The sequence below is a fragment of the Hyperolius riggenbachi genome, chromosome 5 (genome assembly GCF_040937935.1).
Source record: "Hyperolius riggenbachi isolate aHypRig1 chromosome 5, aHypRig1.pri, whole genome shotgun sequence".
NCBI lineage: Eukaryota > Metazoa > Chordata > Amphibia > Anura > Hyperoliidae > Hyperolius > Hyperolius riggenbachi.
In genome coordinates this window covers 217680966-217693079 of record NC_090650.1, presented here as the reverse complement: position 1 = coordinate 217693079, position 12114 = coordinate 217680966, and the positions used below count along the sequence as shown (strand labels likewise).

The 12114-nt window shown below is 44.1% G+C and overlaps 1 long non-coding RNA gene across 1 annotated transcript; it reads left to right on the top strand.

Moving 5' to 3' along the window:
- The first annotated feature begins 2052 nt into the window (after positions 1-2052).
- LOC137517574 (uncharacterized) lies at positions 2053-11602 on the top strand. The gene is made up of 3 exons (XR_011020575.1): positions 2053-2142; positions 10652-10760; positions 11515-11602. It is a non-coding gene; the product is annotated as an uncharacterized lncRNA (long non-coding RNA).
- The last annotated feature ends 512 nt before the right edge of the window (positions 11603-12114 follow it).

The following is a 12114-nucleotide window of genomic DNA, read 5'->3' as shown; positions in this document are numbered from 1 at the left end:
TGTGTTCCTCGCCACTTTTCACATTATCATAATCAGTCAACTGAAAGTCTCACAATAATAGGATTGAAAATGATCTCACCTGAACTCCCTGCTGGATTGAGGTTCAAAAGATTGTGTGAAAGGGAGGCTTTTTGGATCTTCAAACTCAATTCCTTGTCCCCAGGGGGTCTAAATGAAGAAGTAGAGGTGGCCATATTCATATAGGGAGGTCCTTATGAGGAGGGCCACACTTTTTGGCTGTTCCTTGATGGTCTGTTTGTTCTCACCACTGTTTTCAGGACACACACACACATACACACTGAATCACCACACTGATGGGTTGATACTCGTTTTTCCCCCCACCCTTCCCTTTCCCCCCTCCCTTCCCTTTCCCCCTCCCCTTCCCCCCCCCCTTTTTTCCCTCCTTTACTTTCCTCACCTCTTTTTCCTTCTCCCCCCCTCCCCTCCTTTTTCCTGTCCCCCCCCCCCTCCTCCCCTTATATGTGTGTATGTATATGTATATGCACACATATATGTATATTTTTGTCTGACCACTTATTCAGGGATGGCTGGTGGAGCGCTTACGCCATTTTTGTTAACATCATCATTTTCATTTTTACATTCATATACATGTTTTATTTTTATTTATTTATTTATTCATTTATACATTTTTATTGCAGTTAGATCTCCATGAGGATTGTATCAGAACGTTTCAAATATATATTCTTTGATAATTTAAGATTCTTGATTCTATTTCAGGGGGTATTGTAATGTAATGCAATGTAACAATTATTTGTATTGTATATTCTGTATTTATCTTTATTTGGCCCCAAAGCACGATCCAAGTAGATTAGATCACCAGTACTGGGGCATGTTAGCCAGGAGCCAGCCTTACAGAAAAAGCAAAGCCCTGTATGCTTATGCAGACAGCGGCTGATCGATAGGAACACACGCAACTAGTTAAACGCAACTAGTTCAAAGCAGTCGCCTAGCAACATTATGCCACTCACGGATAGGTTTCGCCCACCACACCACCGGGGACATAGCGTACAGTACGATCCGCCCCCCCCCCCCCCCCTCGGCCGCCACGATAACTGCGCAACACATAGTTGCGCATACTTGGCCATACCAGCACAACCTACATGGCACCTGCGAGGTCACTCTCCCATCCACGTTCACCATCGTGAGGTTTCTTTCCCTAATGCAGCCGAGATTAAGCTGCATCCATCTAGTGGATGCACTGGAGTGACTTACAACCGTAAGTGGTTTCCTACACATGTATGCTTATAATGGGTTTTATACATTCTAATATATGTTTTAGTGTAAAAGTGTATTATAGCACCGGAAGTGTTTTTTCCGGTCTCCATGGCTACAGGGTCATGGATCTACTTCCGGGGTCCTTTCCCATTGATAGAGTTATATAAATTGTTGTGTGCATAGCAGTTACTTACTTGATAAAGACGTGGATGCGCCGAAACGCGTCGTGAGGTACTGCACACGGGCACCATAGGGAAGGCAGCTATTGTCCATCACCAGCTGGGACATCCATCCACTGCAGGCCACAGAGGAGGAACAAGTTACCACCCATGGTTGTCTTATAGGGCTTGCAGCCCATGATATGCTTATGCTTCATTGTTTTTTAGTAAGTGTTTTTAACACATTGCGTGTCTGAGGATTAAAATAACGTTAATGCACTACGGAGCACTCCCTCTTCTTTGTTTAAATTTTTACTGTTGGCAGGTAATGTAGCTGCTGCATGATTTTTTTGGCAGTTGGAAACAGCTGTAAACAGCTATTTCCCACAATGCAGCAAGGTTCACAGACAGGAAACTGCCAAGAGTACGTACTTTTCTTGTGGGAGGGGTTTCACCACAATATCAGCCACACAGCGCCCCCTGATGGTCTGTTTGTGAAAAGGAATAGATTTCTCATGTAAAAGGGGGAATCAGCTACTGATTGGGATAAAGTTCAATTCTTGGTCGTAGTTTCTCTTTAAGGGACTCTTTCTAAATGTTTAGCAGTTGAGCATACTGAAAAACCAAGACTAACTGCTACTGTTAATTACTGGTTGCAGGCAAATTACTCCCACTCACCACCCTTTCTCCTCTCTCTATAGAGCAGGACTAACTCATCCACACTGAACTGAATAGCATGTATGTGGAGGTAAAATATTTCCAAAATGACCAACAATATTCATTTCGGCTGAGCATTATTGTGAGTGTGTATGGGCATTAGATTGACCTATCAGTAAGAGAAGCCAGCTCAGAGTCAGTACCTCTGTAAAGCAATAGCAGCCATGCAGGAAGTAAATAGAATGTAGACTGAGCAGTTTTCTAATCTAAAACCGTGTATTGGTAATTTATTAGCAGAGGTAGAAAAGGACACTTTATAAGCTTAATCTCCCTCACTTGGCAACTAGGGTACAGAGGATAGAGCGTATTCATGTAAAAGATTCACAATGTTTAAGGCAAACACAGAAGAGGAGATCAAGAAGGTGTAGCTCAGGGGTCTCAAACTCACGGCCCGCGGGCCATTTGCAGCCCTCGATGCAATATTTTGTGGCCCTCGCCGGCAAAAGCTTCCTTATAGTTCGCTTCAGTGCTCCCAAGTAATCCGCCGCATCCCGCCGCTAAACGAGGGCTGCAGAGCCCCCATATCGCCCGGGGGGCAATGCGCCGGCATTTCCTGGAAGGGGCAGAGCTTTCAGATTCAGCTCTGCCCCTCCTGATGTCAATCGCCGCACGGATCGCCGCCTCTCCCCGCCTCTCTCTGTGAAGGAAGAGTGAGAGGGGCAGGCAGAGGCGGCGATGCACCGCGATTGTGAAATTCCTTATGCGGCCCAGCCTCATCTTGACTTTGCCTCGTGCAGCCCCCCAGGTAAATTGAGTTTGAGACCCCTGGTGTAGCTGATAGAAATGGAAATGTGCTGTTTGGCCTAAGAGCTAGTTAACACATCCGTGTAATTACCTAATTGATTTCTGACATTTATGTTTTGCTTTAATTATGAGTTAATATGTTTTGCCAGTGCCTAGACCAATAAGGCTTTTTGTTTTGGCTAGGATTTTGATTCATAAACAAACTAAAAAAACTGTGCTTATAAAAGTCTGCTATTGTAATAGAAAACAAACACAGTGCACACTTGCGCTTTAATCATGTTTTAGATTGGCTTGCTGGCTTGAAAGCTCAGCTATTTTACAGAATAGCTGTGCTTCTAAGATATTTGGTTAAAAAGAAATGTGGCCACCTTTAGGGATGAGCTCACGGATTTCACAGAACTTTAAACTTTCACAGCAGAATTTCACACTTTCAAGTTGAAAGTCAGAATTTAAAGGGACTCTGTCCAGTAAATAAAAACAAAATCTGAACTTACCCGGGGCTTTCGCCAGCCCACAGTAGGTCGGGATGTTCCTCGGCGTCCTTATGGCTCCTCTCCCAGGCCCTGCTCAGAAATGGCTCCCTGCAATCCCGGGACTGAGTGTCAGGCTCCCTCTTCCAGAAAGATGATGTCAGTCGTCATCACGCCGGCCGCCTCGCGTCATCACGCCGGCCGGCGTGATAGTACTGCGCATGTGCAGTTTAATCGCGCATGCGCAGTACTGTCACGCCGGCCGGCGTGATGACACGAGGCGGTCGGCGTGGTGACGACTGACGTCATCTTTCCGGAGGAGGGAGCCCAACACTCGGTCCCGGTGTCGCCGGTAGCCATTTCTGAGCAGGACCTGGGAGAGGAGCCAGATGGACGCCGATGGGCCTCCTGACCTACGGTGGGCTGGAGAAAGCCCCAGGTAAGTTCAGATTTTGTTTTTATTTACTGCTCAGAGTGCCTTTAAAATTCACAGCATTCCAAAATGTATGCAAAATTATGTCTGTTTAATGCACCAACTTCTTTCCCCATAAACAGCAAACAATCTCTACTGTGCATGCTAGTGGGAGCAAAAATTCAGAAAAAAGCAAAAAATAATGAAATATGTAAGTGCATTCAATTAACTTATTTTCAAAGAAAATTGTATCCCCCCCCCCCATCCCCCCTAAAAGTGAGCAGTGTATTTTTCAACAGGTCTTTGGGTGGGTTGATGTAACAACTGTGAACAGTTCAACAAACCTATAAGCGGTGCTTCACTATTATATCTGATGCCTAGCAGTTGCAAAACAAGGCAGTAGTTTGTCCACTAACAGGATCTCTACCAAGGCTCTCTGCACTTAGTTATGCAAAACTGCACCTATCCTGAGGCTGAGATTGTTCTTTCTACAATACAGATGGCAGCCAGATTTGAAAGTTAAACTAATAATTTGGCCTGGAGCTCATCTCCAAGTGCTTGTTTCTAGCCACATTATACTGAAATGGAATTCAAAAAAGAAATATATTTCACAGTGCTGCACTCCTGTTAAAATAATCTTTTATAGTCTGTTTTAGATTCCGTAGCTTTTAAATGATATTTAGAAAATGTATAGAGTAAGTGTCTAGTCTATTTTTAGACACGTGCGGTTATAAGTGGCAAGGTAGAATATTGCCTTTAGACAAATGAGCCCATTTGTCCTGCTCACCTCTGATGTATTCAGTTACTGTCACTGTGAAAAATGAATTCACACATTGGTGTAGGTGAAATCAATGTCTAGAATATGGTGCTACAGTACAGGACAAATCCAAAAGGTATATATAGACAGGTTTAGTTAAATCTGATTGATATGTCTGATTCTGTTGTGCAAGGCACAAGCAACCTAAAAATAGCCACCGCAGCCATTGCCTAATATTTAGTAACACTGTACTGCATGCATTATAAATTGCTTTTGTAATGTGTTATGGGAGTCCTGGAGGTATGATATGACTTCACAGCATTAATTGACAAAGCCAGGCAAGCACAAAATTCTGCAGTATATACGTTTTGCAGACATTCTGAGCCTGAAGCAGAAAGCTGGTCTGGCTGTGCTATGGATTTTTTTTCCTGTGGATAAAGAATAATCAGTGTAATTTTGTAAAACTTATTTCATAGCAACACATACTAACTGTGATGCACAGTGGTGGTGGTAGTGGTGGTGGTGGGGGGGGGGGGGTAAGGAGTGAACTTGATTTGAAGCCAAGGATGTAAGCAACGTGTAGTCACTGAGTCAACCATAAACTCTTTTGTATAGGAAAGACAAATATGAGGCCATCTCTACAAGAGCTTGAGCGGAATTGAGCATAACCCCAAGCACACCTGTAAATCTACAGTAAAATGACTAGAAAGCATACAGGTGTTGCAATGGCCCAGTCAACATCCAAACCTAAACCTGATTGAAATTCTGTGATGTGAATATGAGTGGGCCAAAATTCCTCCTCAACACTGCGACAGGGTTGGTGCACACCAAGAGCGGCTCTGAGCGTTTTTAAAAACGCTTTCGTGCTGAAAACCGATTGGCTAATGTATTTCAATGGCATGGTGCAGAGCGGAGCGGAGTGGAAAACTGCCATCGGTTTTTGGTGTGCACTGGCCCAGAGACTGATAAAGTCAAGCAGAAAATGAAATGGTAACTTCAAGATATTGCTCCTAAAGACGGTTGTATTTGCTATCGTATCATTGGATTTACTTAGTTTTTCACACATGGCTTCTCCAGTTTGTCTTAATTTTTGTTAAATAAATAATGACTCAGTTTACAGTAATATGTTATTATATAGATTTACATGTCAGGTTAGACTTAAAGGGAACCTTAAGCCAAATAAAAAAATGAGTTTTGCTCACCTGGGACTCCCCTCAGCCCCCTGCAGCTGTCCGGTGCCCTCGCAGCCTCGCTCCGATCCTCCTGGACCCGCCGGCGACCACTTCCGGTTTTGCCGTCAGGACCCGACAGGCTGGGAACGCGAGTGATTCTTCGCGTTCCCAGCCACAATAGCTCCCTCTATGTGAAACATTATAGAAAATTATTGTTTTGCTTGCTGGTGGCTTAAAAATGCATTTTATGGACAATTTTGAAAATATTACCTTGGAGAAAACTAAGGAGAAAAAGTTAATTGCATATGGGCCAAGATGTTCAGATTATACTGTAAAATATATATTTGAGCATGCTTTTGGTTAATTATCTTTGTGATGCCAGCATCACATAAATTTGATCAAACATGAATCTAAATGATGTTGAGTAGTTCCACAGTGTTTTTTACTTCACCATATGGCCAAACGCCACAGTTTTTCTAATATGTTGTATATGAACCAATCACCGTCAGGAACCAAGAGAGGCTAGAAATACTTACCAGCAATACTTTCAGCTGTTGCCAAACTCTGTCCTTAGGAGGTGGGGGGAATGAGACACAACATTATCACATCCTGGTTAGTCCCCCACTTGTTACCCCTGGTGATGATCACAGACAGGTGCTGTGCTCATTAGATACTGCAGACTAACAATCACGTCCTTCTACTACAACTGATGGCAGAGAAAATATACTTGTACTGAAGCGTAGGCACAAGTAGTTAATGTTGGCTTTGCAACAATTGCCCATGGACCTTTGTACCTCCAAATATAGACAAAATACCCAAGCTTAGGTCTTTCTTCCACATGCTCTCACCTACCTTTTCTCTCGCTTGTATGCAAATACCTGAAATTGCTGAAAAAGCTGTTCAAAATTCTAATGTTTATGGAGGTGCAAATAAAAAATACTCCAGAGGCTTCCCTGTCCTCCTCTGCCATGCGGTTCCAGCGCTGAGACCCCCAAATATCACTTTGTTACCTTCATTACATGTCATTTACTGGTTTATTTCAAATATTTCTAGAACAGTCTTTGTTAGACACACATCTATTTTAGTTAACTTTACTATTACAATGAATCCCTTTAGCACTGTAGTATGCCGGTTTCCTTAAATGGCTGACTCATGTGATCAATACCATAGAGAAGGAAAGGTCTTTTCAAAATGCAGTAATTTATCTCTAGAGACTATAAACTTTTGATTTAGTAAAATGTGAAGGCACGTTAAAGCTGAATGTCATTGAGACAGCTAAATATATGGCTGAAATACACTATACATGAAATTGTGTCTGGTGCATTCCGTGCCTCCAATAGTTCAGCAGCACTGAAGAGCAGACGCGTATCTGGAGGGATGCAGACATGACACGTGCCCCAGGCGACCTCCCTCTTCAATCATCAGGGGGGGCCCAGAGCTGCTGACAGCATTCCTGAGTCTAAGGGAATAACAATCATCCAGCAGCCTGCTCATCTCAGCCTTTGTCTTATATCTACATTACAAGCTATTGAGAGGTGAGCTCCGAAGTTTTCCCTCACTCCCTAATAAGAGATCATGTCTCAGTCCCCGGAGATAGCAGCAGAAGCTTCTGGTCTGGAGGTTACAAGATCTCACATCCATTCAGCTCTGTCATTCACACATTCCTCAGCCTTATCTCAGTGTGCTGTTTACTTACTTTTATTTATGACACTCTCTGCACTTTAACCATTACGCTGCTGGCATCTCTGTGGCCAGATTTAACAACCTCTCTCTTGTACAGTGTACCTCAGTTGTTAAAATGCATTATATTTCTAGCTCAGTACCTATCTACTGATATTTAATAGGTTGTCAGGCTTTTATTATGTTATAACCATCACTGTAAATGTGTCATTGCTTTCATTAATATGAGAGTGGTGGCTGCCAAATGTAATTCCTTTTAAACAATACCAGTTGCATGGAAATCCTGCTGATCCTTCTGGTCACTAGGGTCTAAATCACACACCTGAAACAGGCATGCAGCTAATCTTGTCAGATGTGTTATAGACATTTGGGGCTTGATTCACAAAGCGGTGCTAACCTACTTAGCACGTCTAAAGTCTTTAGACGCGCTAACCAGGGTGCTAAGTAGGTTAGCACCGGATTTCTCAATCAGATCGCGCGCTAACTTTGCGCGCGCAAAGTTTTACGCGCGGAAAGTGTTACGCGCGCAAAGTTTTACGCGCGCTAAGTCCCATAGGCTTTAATGGGCACTTCGTGCGGAGCGCCCTGCGCTCTGTGCAGTACGCGCGTAAAGTTTTACGCGCATAAAGTTTTACGCGCATAAAGTTTTGCGCGCGATAAGCTTGTTTAGACGTGCTAAGGGGGTTTTCACAGGCGTGCTAACAGTTAGCACCGCTTTGTGAATCAAGCCCTTGATCTGCATACTAGGGTCTATGGCAGGGATCACACTTGTTTTTCAGTTTTCAACTCAGCTTTTTCTGCGCACATTTTCTGCACACCAAGTGTGTTTCTTTGCAGAAAAACGTGTGCTTTTTTTCACAACAGTTAATGTAATTGATACAGAAAACTGACAAAATTAGCAGAATTATCATGCAGAATGTCAGTTTTTTCCCTGTGCAAGAAAAACACATTAAGTGTGAACTAGCCCCTTGATTAACATGAGTTTTCAGTTTTTCTGTGCAGAAAACGCGTATAAAAACAGTCAAGTATGTTCCCTGTCTTAAAGTATTGGAGGCAGTGGATCAGAAGAATAGCCTAATTTATTTCATAGTGACTGTTACATTCTGGTATTTGTCTGTGTGTGTGTGTGTTCTGAATACATGAAGGGGTTACCCTGTCCAAAAAGGTTAGACAGGATGCTGTTGATTGTAGGAGTGTGTGTGTGTGTGGGGGGGGGGGGGCTGGGGGGCCTAATTTTAGTATTTGCCATGGGCGCTGTCTTGCCTAGATACGCCACTGCTGAAGAGCTAGCAGAAGCAGGTCCAGCATGGGCCAAGGAGTGGATACTACTACTGAGTAGATCACTGTGGAGCTAATCCTTGTACTCTATAATTAGGCTTAAATGCATTATAGTACAGCCTGTTTGGCTCAAACTGCAGTACTCCTATACTCCCAATTCTGCCTGTGTGTAAAATAGTACAGAGGCCAGGCTAGTGCCCCGGATCCTGGTGAATGTCATGCTGCTGCAGCTCACATAAATCCTCTCTTACCCTCACTCCTCCCTTACTGGCTGCTTGCCCCACATGATCCCTGTGCGGGCTGAAAAGCATCTGTAGCTCTGTCCCCTTCACACTGGATAAGAGAGGACTTATGTGGGCTGCAAACCACTCACTGTGATCACAGAGAAGCGCGTCAGCATAGCAATGGGAACAAGTTGCATCCTCAAACGTTCAGCATCTCCATCAGCCAGGTCAGCCAGCCTAGCATCTCCATCTCCACAGCCCAGCATCTCCGCCACCCCAGCATCTCTGCCAGCCAGCCCAGAATTACTACCAGCCAACCCAACACCACAGTTAATCAGCCCAGCATTACTACCAGCCAGCCTAGCGAAGCCCAGCATCACCATCAGCCAGGCCACAGCATCACTGCTGCATAACCGCCAGACAGGCCAGCCCAGCATCACCACCAGCCAGCCCAGCATCACTGCTGCATAACCTGCCAGCCAGGCCAGACCAGCCCAGCATCACCACCAGCCAGCCCAGCATCACTGCAGCATAACCGCCAGCCAGACCAGCGCAGCATCACCACCAGCTAGGCTAGTACTGAACATATACTAGCCAGGCCAGCACAGCATCACCGCCTGCCAGGCCTCAACATCACCCGCTTTCAGCCTAGCATCACTGCAGCATAACTGCCAGCCATGCCAGTACACGATCACCACCAGTATTCCAACACAGCATCACCACCAGCAAGGCCTCAGCATCAGCGCCAGCCATGGCAGCCCAGCATCATGGCATCACCACCAGCCAGCCCAGCACAGCATCATCCCCAACACAGCATATCCTCAAGCTGAGCACAGCATTCAGGCCAGCTGGCCGAGGACAAGAAAGAAGCCAGGTGAGGGGACTATGTCTATTTATGTGAAATACTGCCTATTTGTGATATTTAAGTTACACCACTGCTACGTTCATGTACATTTGGCACGCCCACTTTCCCGATGCATGGGCACGTCCATTTCTTGCTTTGGTGTGCCCTACATTGACCTCCACTTGGTACCCTTGATCTCCTAGGATTCTAGCATTGCCCCTGCCGAAGGCGTCGTTATAGGTTCCGTAACTGTGCTCAGATTGTCTTTATCCTTCTCCTCCCAAAGTGTCCAACAGACACAGAGACTGACAGTGATCGACAGTGCAGCTGGCCAGGAGGTGAGCATACCTGATCCATGGTTCCCGCACTGCTCAGCTGTATTAATGCAGAGCTTCTGTCTTATTTCTTGCACACAATGTGCATGCTGCCCATATTAGAGCTTGCCCTGACCTTATGATGCATCCACTCAGAATATCCATACACGGCTGCATCATCAGGTTGGGACAAGCCTTTAGTATAGGTAGCATGCACCATGCAAGGAAGTAAGACTGAAGCTCTGCACTCAACAGTGCAGGACCGTAAACCAGGTATGCCCGCTTCCTGGCCAACTTGCTGTCTGTCTCCCGGGTCTGCTTGTGTTCATAAGTGGAGTGCTTAAAAAGGGCGATTGCATGCCTTAAGAAGTGGCTGCCAGACAGTTAACGAGGGGCTGGACTATTTAAATTTCTTTTGGGGGCGACAAATTATTTTACGTAGCGAAGGGGAGGGGGGAGTTAAGTTGCCCGGATCGTTTCAGATCCTAGAAGATCCCTGGTTATACAAAGTACAAAGGTTACTGTAAAGGTTATATAAAATGATCTAGTGACTAATATGGGTACTTTTACTGTCTGTATGTAAAAATATTTCAATATTATTTGTTGTGCATATTTCAGGATTACATTTTTTATCGTGCCTTTCAGTTTTCGCTACAATGAAGAATGATAACATGAAGTAAAATAAATCTGATGAAGAGATGTAAAATAAATCTGTGTTCACTTAAAGTGGGATTAGACTCAGTAAAACTAAAATGTAAGTACTTCCTACCTTTGGTACATAAAAGAACATTTGAAAGCATTCCTTTTGTGTAGAAATATTTGCTTTCAATGCAGAGAGAAGTACAATTTGTACAGATTTGTTAATATCTGCTGATCAGCAAATTGAATCATTGCTGCCTAGATGTTCCTCTGCCTGGTCTCGTCATTCTGCTCCCTCCTCCCCGGAAGTGAGTAAGCCGTTGCAGCAGCAACTTGTCTATTTAGCAGAGTGCATAATTAAGAGACCAGGCAGACACCAGACACTATAAGTCTAGGGCTAAACTTAGAGTGGGGTCTAGAGATCGATCCATGATACTCCACCATAATAAGCCCTGCCTATCTTATAAATATTTTCCAACCTTAGATTGATTGATATTGTTAAACTACGCCAGGTGTTGGACTTAGGATTTAGGTTGTCATACAGAGAGAGCACCCTCTTTAAGCTTTGCCCCCAGTTCAAAATTCGACATTTTATTAATTGTAATACCTGGTATGTTACATATGTAGTTTCCTGTATTTTATGCAGTTTACAGTATGTGGGTTGCACTATTAGACCCTTACAGTTGTGGATTGCTGAACATTTTAAGAGGTTCAACTGGCCCTTTAATGTTATCAAACACTTTCTCACTGTGCATGGAGGCAATATGGAGACCTTTAGAGTAAAGCTCCAGGAAAGGGATACGCGTTCTGTGCGGGGTGGTGATGTTTATAATAAGTTACATTTGCTCCAATGTTCTTGAACCTTGTAGGAGAAAAGCTACATTTTGAACCTGGTTTTGCTGCTTGAGGGCAATGCTGCAACAGGTCTTTCCTTAATATATCAAGCCTAAGGAGGAGGATAAAGAAGTGAATTGTATACACCTCAGTGTACTCTACGTGAGAATTCCAGCCTTTGCAAAGAATCATTTCTCAAACCAATGGCGTGTATCCTCTGCTGTCTCCTCTGGCTAAGTGTGCACGTAGTTTGCAGAATGCGATTTTCATAATGTCTGTGAGACGTAAACAAGGATCATCCAGTTCTGACTACCCTCATCTAGAATCACTGGTGCTATCTCACAGCAAAGGTTTCCAGCCAGCTGCATAACTTCAATACAAATGTTGCACAAGTAATTGTTGAGGTAAAAACAAGTTTTCCAGCCACCTATGTGCTTATTTTTTTTCTACTGGTTTTAGGTAATATGTCAGAACACACTAGTAAAATTAGTGCATTAGTTCACCACTGAGATGAAAGAGACTCTACCATCACCCCTCTTCCACTACTTAGTGACACTATCTTCTGAGCCACCGATCACACGTAATAACATTTGATCCGAAGTTATCACTGGTGGATGAAGAGGGAAAGCCGGTCC